The following is an 18,327-nucleotide window of genomic DNA, read 5'->3' as shown; positions in this document are numbered from 1 at the left end:
CTTTGTTCTACTACACAGCAAATATTGGCACCCGACTTGACAAAAGTAGAATTTATTTCATATTACACTAATAACAAAACATAATACAGTGGGATGCATAAGTTTGGGCAACATTGTGAAAAGTAATTATTTTCCTGTACAAATTGTTGGTTGTCTCAATAAAAATTGTCAGTTAAATACATCATATAGGAGACACAGTGATATTTGAGAAGTGAAATGCAGTTCACTGGATTTACAGAAAGTGTGCAATAACTGTTTAAACTAAAGCAAGCAGGTGCATAAATTGGCAACACAAAAAAAGAGAAATAACATAAATATGTAGTGTATATCAATGTGTGTGTCTCCTATATGATATATGTAAGTGACATTTTTTACTGTAACAGCGATTCATACAGGAAAATAATGACTATTAATAAGGTTGCCCAAACTTTTGCACCACACTGTATATAGGAACATAGTGAAGACAAGTTGCAGAGTAAAAAGAGGTTAGTTTATTTTGGAGTAGAGCTCCATTTATTAAGAAAATGTTAAAAACACAGGAACACTCTTTAGAGGTTTGTGGGTGGCTCTTAAAAGAGCCGTTGTGGGGAAGTCGTTCAGACTTCAAACAGGCTACTCCTTTGGTTGCCAAGACACGGCTCCCTCTGCCGAGAAGTGAGCCATGAACTTCTCCCTCACCAGGACAGCCTCTCTGGAGGAGTTGTTTGCTGCCATACGACCCAGGTCTTGCAACGGCTCCACCACAGCAGGCGCCACACCTCTCACAGCAGGTGCCCCTCTCTCGTCCACACAGCGCAGAAAGTTGTGGAGAACACACGTTGCCTTCACACACTTCTCCGCAATTTCAGGACGGAGTTCTATGGCGCGCCGATACAACCTCCACTGTGAGGAGAGGATACCGAAGGCACCCTCCACTATCATCCGGGCCCTGGAAAGGCGATAGTTAAAGACACTCTTCTCTAAAGGGAGGAGGCGTCCAGGGAAAGGTCTCATGAGCTCACGCCGCAGCGGGAACGCTTCATCAGCCACAAAGACATGGGGCTGGGCTCCACGGTGTTCTCCAACAGGTAGAGGCTGGTCAGGAGGCAGATGGAGAGTCCCAGCCCGAAGAGCCTGACCAAAGGTGGAGTTGGCCAGAATACCACCGTCGCTGGTCCTCCCGTACCCCCCAACATCAATGACGCGGAAGCGATGCTCTGCATCCACAACCGCAAGGAGAACAATGGAAAAAGTTCCCTTGTAGTTGTGGAACATGGATCCTGAGTTGGGGGGTGCCTTCGTCTGGACGTGCTTCCCATCCAGAGCTCCACAGCAGAGAGGGAAGTTCCAGCGCTCCTGGAATCCCTCTGCGATGGACCGCCAGTCTTCAGTTGAAGGCACAGCCATGAAATCGTCCACTAGACAGTCCCAGATGGCCGTCGCTACCTGGGGGATGATCTGGCTCACCGTGGACACACCGACTCGAAAACTGAACGCGATGGTCCTGAAGGAGTCCCCGGTGGCAAGGAACCTGGACAACAGTGTTTAAAATGAGTATCTTTCTCCTCCCCTTTTGTGAGTGTGGACGCTTCATCTCTTTGCTCTTTAATGCTTTGCTTCTTTTATTGATTTTATTGATTTTTATGCTGATTTTTTCCCTTTTTTCCTTATGAGCTTACCTGCGATAGCTTCTGGACACTCATAGATCATTAGGACTAAAGTGTTCTTAACAGAAACAGCAACATTTTTATAGTTACCTTATCCTCAGCGCTCCGTGTGTCTGTGGCCTAGACACAGCTGAAGCCTGATTACAGCGTCTGGGCACCGAGCAGCCTCAATAGCCTGGAAAGGGGCTAACCGCTAGGCTAACTAGCAACAAGATGCCTTCCCTCTCCACAGATGACTACCACAGCCTCCTGCAGAAGATTGCAGTACTGGAGACAAAAATTCATCGCTTAGAAGTAAACGTGGAGGTAAATGGACTGTGTGGTAATGAAACAACCTTGCCTTTGATTCAAAACAATGGCGATGAGCAAGCTAGTACACAGCTAAGGAGCACAGATAACATGACCAAGAAAGTAGACTCTGTGCATTATTATAAATCCTCAAGTGATAATCCCCCCTTGGACTGTCTTGGTGCAAAACCAAGACATAAATCATGTCTCCTGGAAGGGGGAGGACGTACCACAGGCAGGGCACAGCGAGCTGAAATCTCTGAAACCGACTGGCTTTCACTTCCTATGAGACAGAGAAGCTCTTCTACCCCTGTATACGGGAGGAAACAGGACTGGACAACCGTGAATAGGAAGAATAACAACAAACCTCCAAAACAACTGAATGTGAAACTGCAGAACAGATTTGCTCCACTATCAAAGGACCCTGGATCTATATCGGACAACCATCCATCTAAAAGCAGCGAAGTAAGGTCTGAAAATCTGTTGAATAGCAAAAGACCACAGGGAAAGCTAAAGGCTAGGCCTGAAACTCTGATTGTGGGTGACTCTGCCGTAAAGGATGTACAAAGGATGTGCGGTAAGAACACTAAAGTCCTCTGCTTTCCTAAGGATATGGTCAACAACCTGAAGGAGAGAATTCTTCAAATTGATGATGAATATCCAACTGTGACAAACATTGTTCTGCATACAGGGTCAAACGATGTGTCCAAACAACAGTCGGAGGTTCTGAAACGGGACTTTACTGGATTATTAAATACTGTAAACTCTCTGAATGCAGCTGTATTCATCAGTGGACCTGTACCGCCGGTCAGAGGAGGAGACGAGAGATTCAGCAGGTTGTTTACACTGAATAAATGGCTTATATCAGCATGTGCTGACCACTCAGTGCATTTTATCGACAACTTTAATATTTTTTGGGAACGCAGGCATCTGTTCAAAGCAAATGGATTTAATTTTAACAAGTCAGGGGTGAAACTGTTCACCTCCAACTTGTTTTATTCCATACGTCATCCATCTGTGCTTGGTGCCAAGGCTGAGATAAACGAGGAGTTATCTCATAAAGAGGCACAAACAGTACTCCAAGAACAGACAAAGCCCAGCAGAAACCTTGAGGAGGAGCTCCATTTGCCCCCACCCGGGAAGAGCCTCAGAAAAGAGAGACATCTAAGGCATCTGAGGAAGAGCCTCAGAAAGGAGAGACATCTAAGGCAAGAAGAGGGGTCCCTATTTGCCTCCAACTCTCTCAACAACACCAACGACCAGGACAAGGGACCACGACCTTCCCCAGTCCCCCAAACCCCTGACAGGCCATCACCCTCCTCCCCCTCCCTTTCTCCCTCCTCCCCACACCTGAAATTCACTGAGGAGATGATGGAGCGGGTCAATGCTGGGCTCAGATCTACCCCCCGTCCCAATCCCTTTTTGTCCCCCATAAACCCCCCACCAGAGCGGCCAAAGGTTCGCCATCGAGCCCCACCCTCAACAGAGCAATCGAAGTCACATTGCCCAGCCTCGCCCCCCTTAGTTCCTCTTCATGCCCTGTCTCCGCAGTCTGATGTGTGATGTGTGAAGGGTCCGGGCTGTGAGGATTATGGCAGTGGTGACTTTTCCCAGGAGAAGCTGGGACCCTGTTTACTAGAAGGTTTTAAAATTTCTGTACTTTTAGGTGACAGGAGACATGTGGCCTGGTCAAAACACAGAGAGCTGCACTCTAAAAGATCTTTAAACATAGTAAACATACCTTGTGTGCCACAGACTGCTCCCAAACACGAGGGGACAAGTAATACCTCTAAAACACTTAAGTTGGCTTTATTAAACTTTAGACCTTTAGCTGGGAAAACATTTTTAATTAATGATTTAATCACTGAGCACAGCCTTGATTTTATGTTTTTAACTGAAACTTGGTTGGACCAAAGTAACAGTGGAGCTGTTCTCATCGAGACGACCCCTCCTAACTACAGTTTTATCAGTGAGGCCAGGGTGAGCAGGAGAGGAGGGGGGGTTGCTGTCTTATTTAATGAATCATTTCAATGTAAGCAGCTATCTCCTGGAAGTTTTCAGTCTTTTGAATATGTGGCTTTACAGCTGAAGGCCCCATCCAAAGTTGTGTTTCTTAATGTTTACAGGCCTCCCAAATACTGCACAGACTTTTTTAATGACCTCAGTGAACTGCTGTCTGTGATCTGTGTTGATTTTGACTGTGTAATTATTGTTGGGGATTTTAACATTCATGTGGACAACCCTCAGGACAAAGGGACTAAAGACCTGAGTAACACTCTGGGCAACTTTGGGCTGACTCAGCATGTAACAGAGGCCACACATAATAGAGGACACACTCTTGACCTACTGATCTCCAAAGGCCTGAGCATTTCAACGGTTACTGTGTCTGATGTGGGCCTGTCTGATCATTACTGTGTTTTCTTTGAAAGTAAAATCTCAGCCCACACAAATATATCAACAACAGTGATCACAAAACGGTGTATAACTGAACACAGTAGTGCAATTTTTAACCAGGTCTTCCCATTAACACCTGACCTGTCCAGAGGGTCAGTCAATGAGCTCGTCAATAGCTTCAATGCTAACATGTTAAATGTAATGGACACTATTGCTCCCATTAAGGTGAAGGTTATCTCTGGAAGGAAAAAGTCTCCATGGAGAAACTCCACACTGGTGAAAAATGAAAAAAGAGAGTGTAGGAAAGCTGAGCGCAGATGGAGAAAAACAAACCTCCAGGTTCATTATGACATTTATAAAGAGAAACTTCACAATTATAATTTACAACTGAGGAATGCAAGGAGGTCCTACTTCTCTGACATCATCACTAAAAACAGCCATAATGCTCGGGTCTTATTTTCTACAGTTGACAGGCTAATAAACCCTCCTGTGTCAGTGGCAGCTGAACTTCATTCGACCATGGCCTGCAATGACTTTGCCAAATTCTTCACAGAAAAAATCCAAAAAATTAGACAAGCAATTGGTACATCAACAGCAGATCCAGGATATGTACTGTGTCCACCAAAAAAATGTTTAAACACCATGAAACAGTTTCACCCTATTAACAGCAAAGACCTGGAGGACATCTTAGGTAAACTGAACTCCTCCTCCTGCTGTTTAGATGTCTTGCCAACAAGTTTTTTCAAAAAGGTCTCAAAGACTTTAGAGTCAGACCTGTTACAGATCGTCAACTTTTCTTTATTATCAGGTGTGTTTCCAGAATCACTAAAAACTGCTGTAATCAAACCTATACTGAAAAAGGACAATCTTGACAAGACACAAATGAACAACTACAGGCCGATCTCAAATCTCCCATTTTTAAGTAAGATCATTGAAAAAGCAGTTTCTCAACAGCTCAGTTACTTCTTAAAACAGAATAATTGCTACGATGCCTTCCAGTCAGGTTTTAGACAGAACCACAGCACTGAAACCGCTCTGACCAAAGTGTTTAATGACATATGTCTGAATACAGACAGTGGAAAAATGTCAGTCCTAGTTTTACTGGATTTCAGTGCAGCATTTGATACAGTTGACCACAACATATTACTCAAACGACTGGAGAACTGGACAGGTCTTTCAGGAACTGTACTAAACTGGTTCAAAACATACTTAGAAAACAGGAAATACTTTGTATCAATAGGTAACTTCACATCTGAACAGACAAGTATCACATGTGGAGTTCCCCAAGGTTCCATCTTGGGACCCCTTCTGTTTAACATCTACATGCTCCCACTGGCACAGATTATAAACAACAAAATAAACTATCACAGCTATGCAGATGACACACAAATATATATCACAATGTCACCAGGAGACCGAGGCCCTGTACAGGCTCTTGGTAAATGCATTGAGGAAATCAATGACTGGTTGTGCCACAATTTTCTCCAGCTAAACAAAAACAAAACTGAGGTAATAGTCTTTGGCGCCAAAGAAAAACGATTACAGGTCACCAGAGAACTTCAATCTATACATCTAAAAACCACAAACCAGGCGAGAAATTTGGGTGTAGTGATGGATGCAGACCTAAACTTAGAAAAACACATTAAGACAATAACAAAGTCAGCTTACTATCACCTCAAGAATATTTCAAGGATAAAAGATCTGATGTCTCAACAGGACCTGGAAAAACTAGTCCATGCATTCATCTTTAGTAGGCTTGATTACTGTAACAGCATCTTTACAGGTCTACCTAAAAAATCAGTCAGACAACTACAGCTCATTCAGAACTCTGCTGCTCGAGTCCTCACTAAGACCAAAAAAGTGGACCACATCAGTCCAGCTCTGAGGTCTTTACACTGGCTGCCTGTCCGTCAGAGGATAGACTTTAAAGTTCTGATGCTGGTCTATAAAGCTCTGAATGGTTTAGGACCAAAATACATCAATGACCTCCTGACCCAGTATGAACCTTCCAGATCCCTCAGGTCATCTGGATCCGGTCTTTTATCAGTTCCCAGAGTCAGAACCAGACACGGAGAAGCTGCATTCAGCTTTTATGCTCCTTATATCTGGAACAAACTCCCAGAAAGCCTCAGATCAGCTGAAACACTCAGTTTATTTAAATCCAGGTTGAAGACTCACCTGTTCTCAGCTGCATTTGAATAAAGCACCAAATCCACACTTTTAAGCTTAAATTTCAAAATTTACATTTAACTACTGATTTTATCTACTGTTCTGATTTTATCTGTTTTGATTTTACATACTGTTTTGTTTGTTTGTTTGTTTGTTTGTTAGTTAATTAATTAGTTAGTTAGTTTATTTGCTTGTTTTAATCAATTTTAAATCATGCTTTTTATTTGTTCTTGTTTCTAATGTCTCTGTAAAGCACTTTGAATCACCTTGTTGTTGAATTGTGCTATACAAATAAACTTGCCTTGCCTTGCCTATTATGTGTACTGCAGTTACAAAATACATTATAGAAATTACAAAATTACAAAACATAAATCTTACATAAAACATTTTGTAATTATAAGGATAATTACATGATATATATTTGATATAATCTAGAACAATCTGCCGTGATCATAAACAAATATTCAACTATCCCAGAATTAAACCAGGTCTAAATGAAAAAAGGAGTGAGTATCACTACAAAGATTAACCCACATTGGTCCTAGTACAAGTTTGATATCAGCAAACACCGAGAGCATACCTATGACACCACAGCCATGCTATCATTCAAACACTGATAACAGCATAAATCGAATTAAATCGGGACTTGATGAGACCGTCTGAGTATCACTACAAATATTATGAAGTCGTCTCGTACCAGTTTGCTATCGGTAAACACCGAGAGCATTCACTGTTAGCATAGCACATCCATGTTAGTATACACTGCTAACATGGATGTGCTATGCTATCAGTAAACGCCGACAGCATTCACTGTTAGCATAGCACATCCATGTTAGCAGTGTATAAATGGATGGTTTAGCATATATTAGCACAGGTATCAATAAAGGACTACCGTATTAAACACTTTTACTAACCTCAGGCAGATGGACAGGCGCTCTGCTGGTGGGATTGAGCGCCTGTAATTGGTGTCTAGGCGGGCAATTCTGGGACCGACGCGGGAAAGCAGGTCCTCAAACTGGCCGAGTGACAGACGATGATATCGCTGGAATCTGCCGTCATCCAGGCGCAGCTCCTGTAGCAAATGGTGAAACTCACCAAACTGCTCACGCGTCTCGAGGACCTGATGGACCCAGGTACGGCGAGGACGTCTTTTACGCCGCTGCTCTGCTCTCCACAGTAAATAGAGAAGGGAGACTCTCTCCTCAAGCGCTAGCTCGACACCTGCCATCTTGCAAAGATACCGGTCTTGCAAAACTTCCTCCCACATCCCTCCCACATTTCCGGTTCACGCGCGTTAAAATATGATATTTTGGGGCGCGATGGATTTTTCTTGAACACGCGTAGAGGTGCGAATGTGCACGCGTCAAGTTAGGGGCGTTTGGGGCTTTTTTCACGCGCCCATCGCGTTCGGTGTGAACACACCGTTAGGGACTAGTAAAGCGCTATATAAATACAGGCCATTTACCATTTATTTACCATTTTAGTGCATTAGCGCAGTTAGCTCGTTAACGTCTTGACGCCATCCAGCCCCACGCACGGGCGATCCGTGGTAACTCGTTAAGGGAGATTTGCCGCGTTATGGCGTTAACGTCATTTTAACGGGATTAACGCTGACAGCACTAGTGGGAACACAATGAATATGTGTTCCCACTATTCATTGATTTCACACCCCATCGTTGCATCCCTAATAAATATAAAAAATAGCCGTATTCTAATATTACAGATGTGACAGTGTTCAATATATATTATACATTAAGGATTCTTTCACTAAAATTAGCAAAAGTAGACCAATGTAAAGATACTGCACAGTTCCTTTAATCAAATGAAGACAGCAAGGACAACAAATTTGATCTGAAATAACTGAAATACAAGAGTGAATCGTGTTCAAAGTCATCCTCCTTCCTCTGATCTTTTGAGTCTAGTCATTAAAATATCAACACATACAAAAACCTCATCAGTGCTGTGCAGCAGTCTGTCAACCATACAGGGATCAAGTCCAGTGTGAGCAGATGGGATATCTGGCTACTGCACACCCTTGTAGTGCCACTCCACTGTTCCAGCATGGCCAGCCGAAGCACCTCGTTGCTGCATCCAGATTCATTCCCTTTTGGACTGATACAATAAACTAACTCTGGCTTTGGCTCCTAAAAGAAAGAAAAGAAAAAAAATATATGTATAAAATCAATGGACCAGTGTCTGCATTACATTTTAGAAGTACTTTGTTGAGGCATCAGATCTAAGCCTATCAAATCTGCAAACACATCAGTCATGGAAACTCCAATTTGCAACTCACAGGACCCACAGGATCCCTCAATAAACCACAAAGGTGAATATTTATATAGCTATAGGTAGTGTATACTGATTAGGTAAATCGCACAATTACACTGATGGTATTTCCTCTGTAACACAGGCTTATTGTTGACAATTACAATGCAGAATAGTATTACCAAAAAAGTTTTTTGTTTATTTGTGTTTGTTAAGCTTTATTTGCCTGCCTCTTCTACATTTAACTCAGTAAGTACAACATGTTTATACCTCCATCTGTGAAATGTAACTGTGTTGAGCTACATCTGACAGCTGTAAATTTGACACCTTTGACAGTTGTGGTCAGTGTCATTTATAGCAAGTCATTGCAACATTTGCTCATTTAGAAGTAGCTACCCCTCCTACTCACCTTTTCACTGCTGTATCTCCCTCAATTTTATCTTCATATTAGACGTTGATGGTTTTGCAGGGAAGCTGTGGATGAGCACTGTTGACAATCAGTTGGGTCTTCATGCCAGAACTGCCCCCTCAATTTCAAAAGCATTCTAGATTTCACACAGTCATACTCATCTTTTACACCCCATACACTCACATAAGCCAACAGATGCTCCCAGTGTAGAAGCCATTATACACCAAGCATGTGTGAAAAAACGACACAAAATCCCACATTTTCCAGATCTGAATCTCTCATGTAACATAACACAGAATGTGTCACGTTTTATGGAAAATTTTCCCTCACAAAACAAGATTCTGTCAGCTGGGTCGGATTGACCCAGGATCCCTGAGCAGTTATGAATTATATTATTATTGTATGTATATTTGGTGTTGCTGTCACACGGGAGTCAGGGGAAACCACGGGGATTTATTGTTGTTATTTCCAGACACTGTAAATAAACGGACTGTTTATCCGGTTGTTCAGTGATGACGCGACGAATCCTACTTCCTGGCCTAAAGTAGTCTGCGTTTAATATGGCTTTTGTGTTGTTAACATGTTTAATGTTATGTATTTTCTTCTATTTGATCTCAAAAAGCTCCTAAAACAGTCAGTGATCACTGTTGCCCTCTCTCGGCTTTTACTACCGCTAATCATTTATTTAAGCTCAGTTTTTAAAACCTTAGGATGTAACTACAGCCCAGCCCATGCAGCAGTATATGAATGACTAACCTCGTATTATGGATGGTGTTATGATATTTTGATACCATAGTAGCATTTACAGGATATTGTTTTATACAGGAAAACTGTTACTCAATATGGCCCATCTACTAGTTGTTTTTCTCTTTCTCTGTGACCCAAGAATTAAGGTGTAAGACTCACAAGCTGGTCCCCCAAGGTCGAAAACACCACAGAGATGAGACCACTTCCTTACTCCCATCCTCCCTTTTTCTTTATCTCCTGGAAAAGGCTCGTTAAAGGCTAGGTGGTTTGTTTCAGAATTCACTAATGAAAGAACTCTGTATTTTATGTCTAGGAGTGTATTTTGCTGGGATGATCATAAATTATAGCTGAACTGATAAACTACACAAGGGATACTTTGTTCAGAAGGCAGGAAGACGTTTCCTTATTTAGTCTGTACCGGTTTGAACTGGGAAAGCTGACACACGAACCTTTTTTCCTCTATATAAACTGCTGTGTATCAAATAAACCTTTGAGTCGATTGGGAAGGCAACCTAAAGCAGTCTCTGTTTTCTTGTTCTCCCAAGCTGCTCCCGAGCTCGTACTAACACGCTGAATGGCATACCTGAGTGTTACTTTAAATAATTAGGAATCTTAGAAGGAAAGGACAGAACTCTGCTTATCGCTCGTGCCTTGGAGGGAAAACCGGGATGGACATTTTTTCCTTCAATTTGGTGTCAGAAGTGGGATCCGCTGACAGAAGGTAAATATGCGTCTTTCATATTTATATAAAGACCTATTATACCTCTCTCAGTGATCGATCCATAAAAAAACGGGATATGCTGACGAAGTTTCACTTAGTGATCCAGAGAGATACACTGACGACTTCCTCAGTCCCCGAATAAAGTAAATTAACCCTTGTGTGGTGTTGGTGGACACAGGAAGTTGCCTGTTGTCTTGAATATTTTAATTTTGTTTAAAAAAAAAAAATAATAATAATAATTAATTGTTTAATTAAACGTACGTTAAAAAGTGAGAAGTTGCTCACTCAGAAAAAGTGACACAGGAAGTTGCCTGTTGTCTTGAAACGTACGTTAAAAAGTGAGAAGTTGCTCACTCACAGAAAGCTAGTAAATAATTAAATTTAATTTTGTTAAAAAAAAAAAAAAAAAAAAAAACGAAAGAAAACTGAACACGGGTCTCACAGACCCGATTACCATACAAGGGTTAAAAGCAGTAAATTAAAAGCAGAAAGACACAGGAAGTTGCCTGTTGTTTTACGAGAAGTTGCTCGTTAAGCGAGAAGTTGCTCGCTAAGTGAGAGTTGCTCACACAAACAAAAAATTGCTAGCAATAAATTTAAAGTGACCTCAGCTGTGCCGCAGCGAAAATACTAACATAAATCCTCCTAGCGTGTAAACCCCTCTGGAAATCACTGAACATGGGTCAGAATTATTCAAAGACCACCGACAGGTCCGATAAAAAATCTAAAGTACCTGTAAAACCAAAAAATTAATAAAATACAAAATAAAGTCTCAAATAACGGCTCAGTATAACTCCCATTTCCGGTTACGTGTAACCTACGTCCGCGAATCGGTGAAGACGTCCATGATCACGTATCCAGAACATGCGGGAGTGCTTATGTGACTGACTTTGTTTACAACTTAAGAAGTTCAATGCATTCTAATTTATTTCCGGAGCCTTATCCCGAACGATTATCGCCAGAAAACAGGTCAGTAGAAATGTTGAATATCATTTGTGATAAGAAAAGTAGTCTGCTTAAAAAGTCCTGTAGAAAATATATGACAGAATGCCGCGACGTGATACATCAAATGTTACCACTATGGAAAAAGGGACCGGAACCAGGTGTAGATGCTTTAACATCAAATAAAACTAGTGCAGGCTCTAGCAAAGAAAATAAATCTACTGCGGGAAAAGCTAGTCTTGCATGCTCAGCCATTCAGCCTACAGCCCCGCCGCCTTACGAAGATGAGACCGAATTAATAGTTGCTGCCGCAGCCACATGCAAACAACGTCAGCGCTTTGATCCAACCAGCTTAAAAGACAGTGACAAAAAACCTGAATCACATGCAACGGGTCTCAGCCACCTAATTGAACAAGATCAGGAAAAACAATATATACGCCGCGAGGAAGAATTAGCAGAACATAGAAAGAGAGAAAAACTTTTGAAAGAAGAATGTGAGGAACTTATGAAAAACAATTTAGACGACTATGAAGAAAAACTTTTGCATCAGGCAGTGTCCACAATAGACACCCACATGAAACGCCACGATATCGTAGCTAGAGGTTTAGAGGTAGCTAAAGAAATACCTGTTACCCGAACTTTAATAAAGACTTATCTAAAAGGAAAAAAGGAAAAACAAAGCCGGAATGACAAAGGTCCTCACGCCAACACTCGCGGTAGTAAACAAACAGACCCAAAGCATGATAAAGCATCCACAACTGCAGAGTTTTTGTGGGTAAATAATGACAAAATCACCAATTTCTTTAAGAATCTAAAGAAATTCCTGCTAACAATGTCCAGAGACAAAATTGACTTAAATGCAGTAACTATGTGTAAACAGAAGCCTGATGAATCTATCCTAGTATTCATAAAACGCTTTATGCACTGTTGGACAAGCTAGAGGTGCAAATTTAGCTCAGTTTTCCAGCAGCCGCAGACACCCAAAGCAAAAATGAATTTGTGTATTTAATTTAACACAAAGGGTGAAATGTTTGCTGACACTGATAACAGCTTATGTTTTCTCTGCCCTATGTACCGACATGATGGAGAAGGAACATCCTCTGTGTCAGCTGGACCCTCAGCAGAGAATGAACTCAACATCCTTTTTGTCCGGTACTCTATGTCACACACTGTGCCAAAAAAAAACGTGTACAGACGCCACTACCAGGTAATCCCATGACTGGGAGCCACACTTTTGTTTCTCTCACACTGTTCAACAACATGATAACTGCTCACACAAGTGAAGGTCAAACAGTGATTTTGTCACATAACTCAGACATAGGTTATGATATAACTACACCATGTCGTCACATAGATCTAACCTATCCTATCCACTGTACTATTTCTGCACTTATGTTGCCAGCTGAATACCAGAATATGACATTGTGGTCAAAAAGTGAGAATGATATAGGATTTATTGACTGTACACTTTATCACGTACACCTATTAAAACACAACAAGCCAGTATATGTCAAGCAACATCCCATTTCTGCCGAAAAAGCCGCAGCCCTAGATGTCATGATAGGAGATTTATTGACTACAGGAGCAATAAAGCCCACACTCCTGTCAATCCTGTGCCAAAGCCTAACAAACCTGGCGTATGGCGTTTCATACAAGACTTAAGGCAAATTAATGCAGTCAACATTCCTCTGCCACCTCTCGTTTCAGATGTTCACAGCATATTGACATGCATTGCATCACACATAGAAATAAGCAGTACACTTGGACTCGTTTGCCCCAAGGCATGATAGACAGCTCTGCTGCTTTCTCAATGGTGCTTCACTCCTCCAGGGCTGCACCCTGATCCACATGTGGATGACCTCCTCCTCTGTGCTGAAAGTGAAAAACTATGTCAAACTGCTACACACATGCTTCTCCAGCACCTCAAAAAGACTGGCCACAAAGCATCTGCAAAGAAAATGCAGTACTGTCAGACTTCTGTTCAATATTTGGGATTCACACTGTCTCACGGAAAACGTTCCATGACTGCAGACAGGGTCAAAGCTGTGACCTCCGTCCCTCGTCCCACTACACAGAAGGAAATGTCGTCCTTCTTAGGCATGGTGAACTATTGCAGACAGTGGATACCAGACTGTTCTTTTCATGACCACATTCTGCGTGACTGTTGTAAAAAAGACAAGCCTCCTCGAATACTGTGGTCCACAGAAATGACTGCCTCTTTCAATGCATTAAAGGGAGTGCTGATCTCCGCCACTCAAAGGTGCTGTCCGTGGTTGTTCAGGAATGCCGGCCTGCCTGAGGGCAGTAGCAGCTTGCTCTATCATGATAAGGGACTGCGAGAAGCTCACACTCTCACATGACACTATTCTATACACCAATCACCAGGTCACGACCATTCTAGCAAACATAACTACACAACATATGCAAATCTCACTATAAAAGCGAGCAGCACACCTGATTCGCCAGCACATTTATTGATCCTATGCTGTGTTCTTCTGACCGACAGGATGGCTCAGACAGGCTTGACGATCATGACTGCATGACACGTATACAGGAATCCACAGCACCACGTCCAGATTTAGAGCAAACACCTATCTCAGACTCAGCCACGGTTTATGTGGACGGGTCCTGTTCAAGGCCGAATGACAACTCATTTCTTTGTGGCTATTCAGTGGTGACATTGCCTGACATCATACTAGAGGCTCACTCATTACCATTTCACTCAGCACAAAAAGCAGAGCTCATGGCTTTAATACGCGCCTGTGAGCTCCATTTGGATAAGCGTGTGACAATTTACACAGACAGCCGCTATGCGTTTGGCGTCGTACATGACTTTGGCACATTGTGGAGACAGAGAGGATTTAGATCTGCTGATGGAAAATAAATTGCTAAATTCTGATTTTGTTCAAAGACTTTTTCAGGCTATACAGCTGCCATCGGCCGTTGCAGTTGTAAAAACGAAGGGACACAGTACAGCTGACACAGACGAAGCAACAGGTAATGCCTTAGCAGACGTGACAGCCAAGGCTGCAGCTGCATCACAGCTCCCACCTCCGCAGGAAGTATTATCTGTGCCCCTACAGCTGCCACTTGTTACACTCCCAGACTATTTAGAAACAAATGTTGATTTAAAATTTATACAAGAGCAAGCCTCTGCATCTGATTACACCTATTGGGAGAATAATGACTGTACCTTAGATGACAGAGATGGCTTATACAAAATCTTAAGGGTTTGATTGCCCTCCCATATTCCCTGCTGCCAGTCCTTGTCCGACATTTTCACGGTGTGAGTCATGTCGGACAAAGAGGGGTAATAGGGGCAATAAAATCAAGATTTGTAATTGAGAAAACATTGCATGCAGTAAAAAGCATATTAGCAACCTGTCTAACATGTGCGCGAACTAATGTAGGTAGCTCAAAAGCAAAACATCAGCATTTACCACAACCAGATTTTCCATTTCATACATTACAAATTGATTTCACACATATGCCAGCACAAGGAAGCATCAAGTACTTACTGGTAATAGTGGATCAATTTAGTAAATGAGTAGAAGCTTATCCAACCTCAAAAGAAACTGCAGAAGTAGTCTGTCAAAAGTTGAGCAATGAAATAATACCCAGATTCGGAATACCTCACCAGATTAACAGTGATAGAGGATCTTCATTCACATTAGAAGTAATTCAAAAGTGTGCTAAAACTTTAATGACCTGGGTCAAATTACTTACTCAAGTCCTGTGTGAGATTAGAATGACTCAATCTGCAGTAACCAAATTATCTCCATTTGAAATAAGATTATTTCCAACACCATGGTCAGCTTCCAGAGGGGCACCGCTAGTAGAAGGTGATGTATATTGCATTGTCCACTGATGTTCACAACCTGGTAGAAACACTGAATAATAACTATCAGAAAGTTTGTCTCTCTCAGCCTTTCCCCTCCACAGTTCCACCAGTGGAGACAAGGAGATGCATGTTGGAGAAGCCACTAAAACCAAGGACACTCTGGGAGGCCGCGCGTGTTCCAGCCCCAGACTGTACTGGCAGTGACGAAGAACCAGCATCCTCACGGACGGACAACCTCAGTGGATTCATGCCAGCAGGGTTAAGACCAGCCCAATCGGACCATCTCAGGCGTCGGATCAAGCAGACGACATCTCCGGCGAGCCAGCGCCCGGATCCAGAGCAAATAAACACACGGGTAGATGACATCTCAGGCGAGCCAGCGCCAGGATCCAATGTACATACACACACACAATCACTGATTAACACACAACGTCTGAAAGAACAACGACAAGGTACTCAAACATCCAGCAGGAACAGAAAGCCAAAAGTACCACATGATGTCTAACCTGATAAAGCCAGACTCATTTCATCCTGATAATGGAGAAAATGAAATGCCCATTGTCATCATACGACGCTTATTCTGTGTCTCTCGAACCTGGGACCAGGCCAGGAGACAACTGAAGAACTGTTTTTCTTATATACTTTCTTATATATTTAGGTTATTTATCATATCTATCGCATTAACCTTAGGATTTCTCTTTGCTATTTTGTATTGTAAACTGCAACCATGTTCACATTTCTGCAGGTCATATTTTGCTGACTATACCTCATGCCCCATTTTGCAAGACACCTACTTAATGCACTCCTCACGTTCCCTAAAATCAGTAAATAGCAACATAGACGCCACTAATAAACCATTTTATGCACCCTCTAGAACAGGAGCTAACGCCTGGTATGAAAATGCCAGAACAGCCGCTCGTGATTTAGGAAACAGTAACTGTTATGTCTGTTCAAAGGCTAATCCAGAACAGGTAATAGTAGGATACCCCATATCCGGTTTCCCCCTCACTGAGGGACTAGAGAAAATCGGCGGAGATAATGCTCTCTTTAAAGACACTTTACAGTTGACTCTGAGCCCTCTCGACTGCCTACTTAGACACACACACACACCAACTAACCCTGAGACTCCATTAGGCGAATTATTGAAGTTATCTAATGACACCGCAGGGACCTGCGCCCCAATGAAACGCCCTGAGAATAGGTTAAAGCCCTCACTGCCCTTAGGACAGATCCCTCTCCATTTTAATACTAGTATGATATGTCTGCGCAGACTAAAGTTAACTGGCCCAGACACACACATAGATTATACAAAGGATAACTATACATTCTTCTCTGACTCCCCAGGTGCACGCTGTAATGAGACATGGCTAGCTGTCTCTATGGCTGAAGTTTTATCATATCTGGAGGAACACACACACAGTTCAAGTTCGAGCAGAGAATCGATCATTGTTCCCCCAGAGGGTGTCTTAAATGATACTGACTGGGGGGAGTTAGTTAAATCACACATGGTCACGCGCCTGACCAGACCAATCCCACATGCTTATTGGTTGTGCAATAATACCCTTAGATTAGCTTTACCTGTTAATTGGACCGGTACCTGTGGTTTAGTAACCGTTGATGTATGCTGTACTTTCATTCCCAATAATACCGCTCCTAACGGTTCATTCACACAAGCTATGAATAAACTTGAAGCATTGCAGATAGAACTAATTGCCAATACAGGTCACGGTCAGTGGCTACATAAGTGGCTACAGGACACGTTTGGAAGATGGAAGGAACTAATTGTAGCCTTTGTAACCGTTGCAGCATGTTTTTGATGATTATTGTCTGTTGTGTGGTACCCTGTGTACGTTCAATGATAACCCGTATAGCTACTAGTACAGCTACTTCAATGTATTTGCAATTGGCACAAATTGACCCAGATTATGTGTCAGATGTCATCAATGATGATCCTGATGTATGTATTGAGCATTACATTGTAAATTACTCGATTGTCTAAGAAAAGAATGACGTTTTCTTCTCTTTCTTTTCTTCTTTTTAAAATTTTGATATTAAGCTTCCTCAAAGGACTAGTTACATTTATGATTTGTTTCACATTTATGATTTGTCTTTATATTATGTTATTACATTCTGTCTTTATACTATGTTATCATTTCATGATAAAAGGGGAGAACTGTTATGATATTTTGATACCATAGTAGCATTTACAGGATATTGTTTTATACAGGAAAACTGTTACTCAATATGGCCCATCTACTAGTTGTTTTTCTCTTTCTCTGTGACCCAAGAATTAAGGTGTAAGACTCACAAGCTGGTCCCCCAAGGTCGAAAACACCACAGAGATGAGACCACTTCCTTACTCCCATCCTCCCTTTTTCTTTATCTCCTGGAAAAGGCTCGTTAAAGGCTAGGTGGTTTGTTTCAGAATTCACTAATGAAAGAACTCTGTATTTTATGTCTAGGAGTGTATTTTGCTGGGATGATCATAAATTATAGCTGAACTGATAAACTACACAAGGGATACTTTGCTCAGAAGGCAGGAAGACGTTTCCTTATTTAGTCTGTACCGGTTTGAACTGGGAAAGCTGACACACGAACCTTTTTTCCTCTATATAAACTGCTGTGTATCAAATAAACCTTTGAGTCGATTGGGAAGGCAACCTAAAGCAGTCTCTGTTTTCTTGTTCTCCCAAGCTGCTCCCGAGCTCGTACTAACACGCTGAATGGCATACCTGAGTGTTACTTTAAATAATTAGGAATCTTAGAAGGAAAGGACAGAACTCTGCTTATCGCTCGTGCCTTGGAGGGAAAACCGGGATGGACATTTTTTCCTTCAGATGGATTATCTCAGTTGTTCTCCTGGCTGAAGTTTGGTCCTTTTACAGCATCCTGCCATGCGATTACA

At 42.1% G+C, this 18,327-nt stretch overlaps 1 long non-coding RNA gene across 1 annotated transcript; it reads left to right on the top strand.

Annotated features, from left to right (window-relative positions):
• Positions 1-10,581: 10,581 nt before the first annotated feature.
• Positions 10,582-18,088, top strand: LOC309696730. Its single transcript, XR_014273638.1, has 2 exons — positions 10,582-10,639; positions 15,508-18,088. It is a non-coding gene; the product is annotated as an uncharacterized lncRNA (long non-coding RNA).
• Positions 18,089-18,327: the final 239 nt, after the last annotated feature.

The sequence above is a fragment of the Aulonocara stuartgranti genome (assembly GCF_965226115.1).
Source record: "Aulonocara stuartgranti genome assembly, chromosome: 20".
Taxonomy (NCBI): domain Eukaryota; kingdom Metazoa; phylum Chordata; class Actinopteri; order Cichliformes; family Cichlidae; genus Aulonocara; species Aulonocara stuartgranti.
This window is presented reverse-complemented; position numbering and strand designations above follow the sequence as displayed.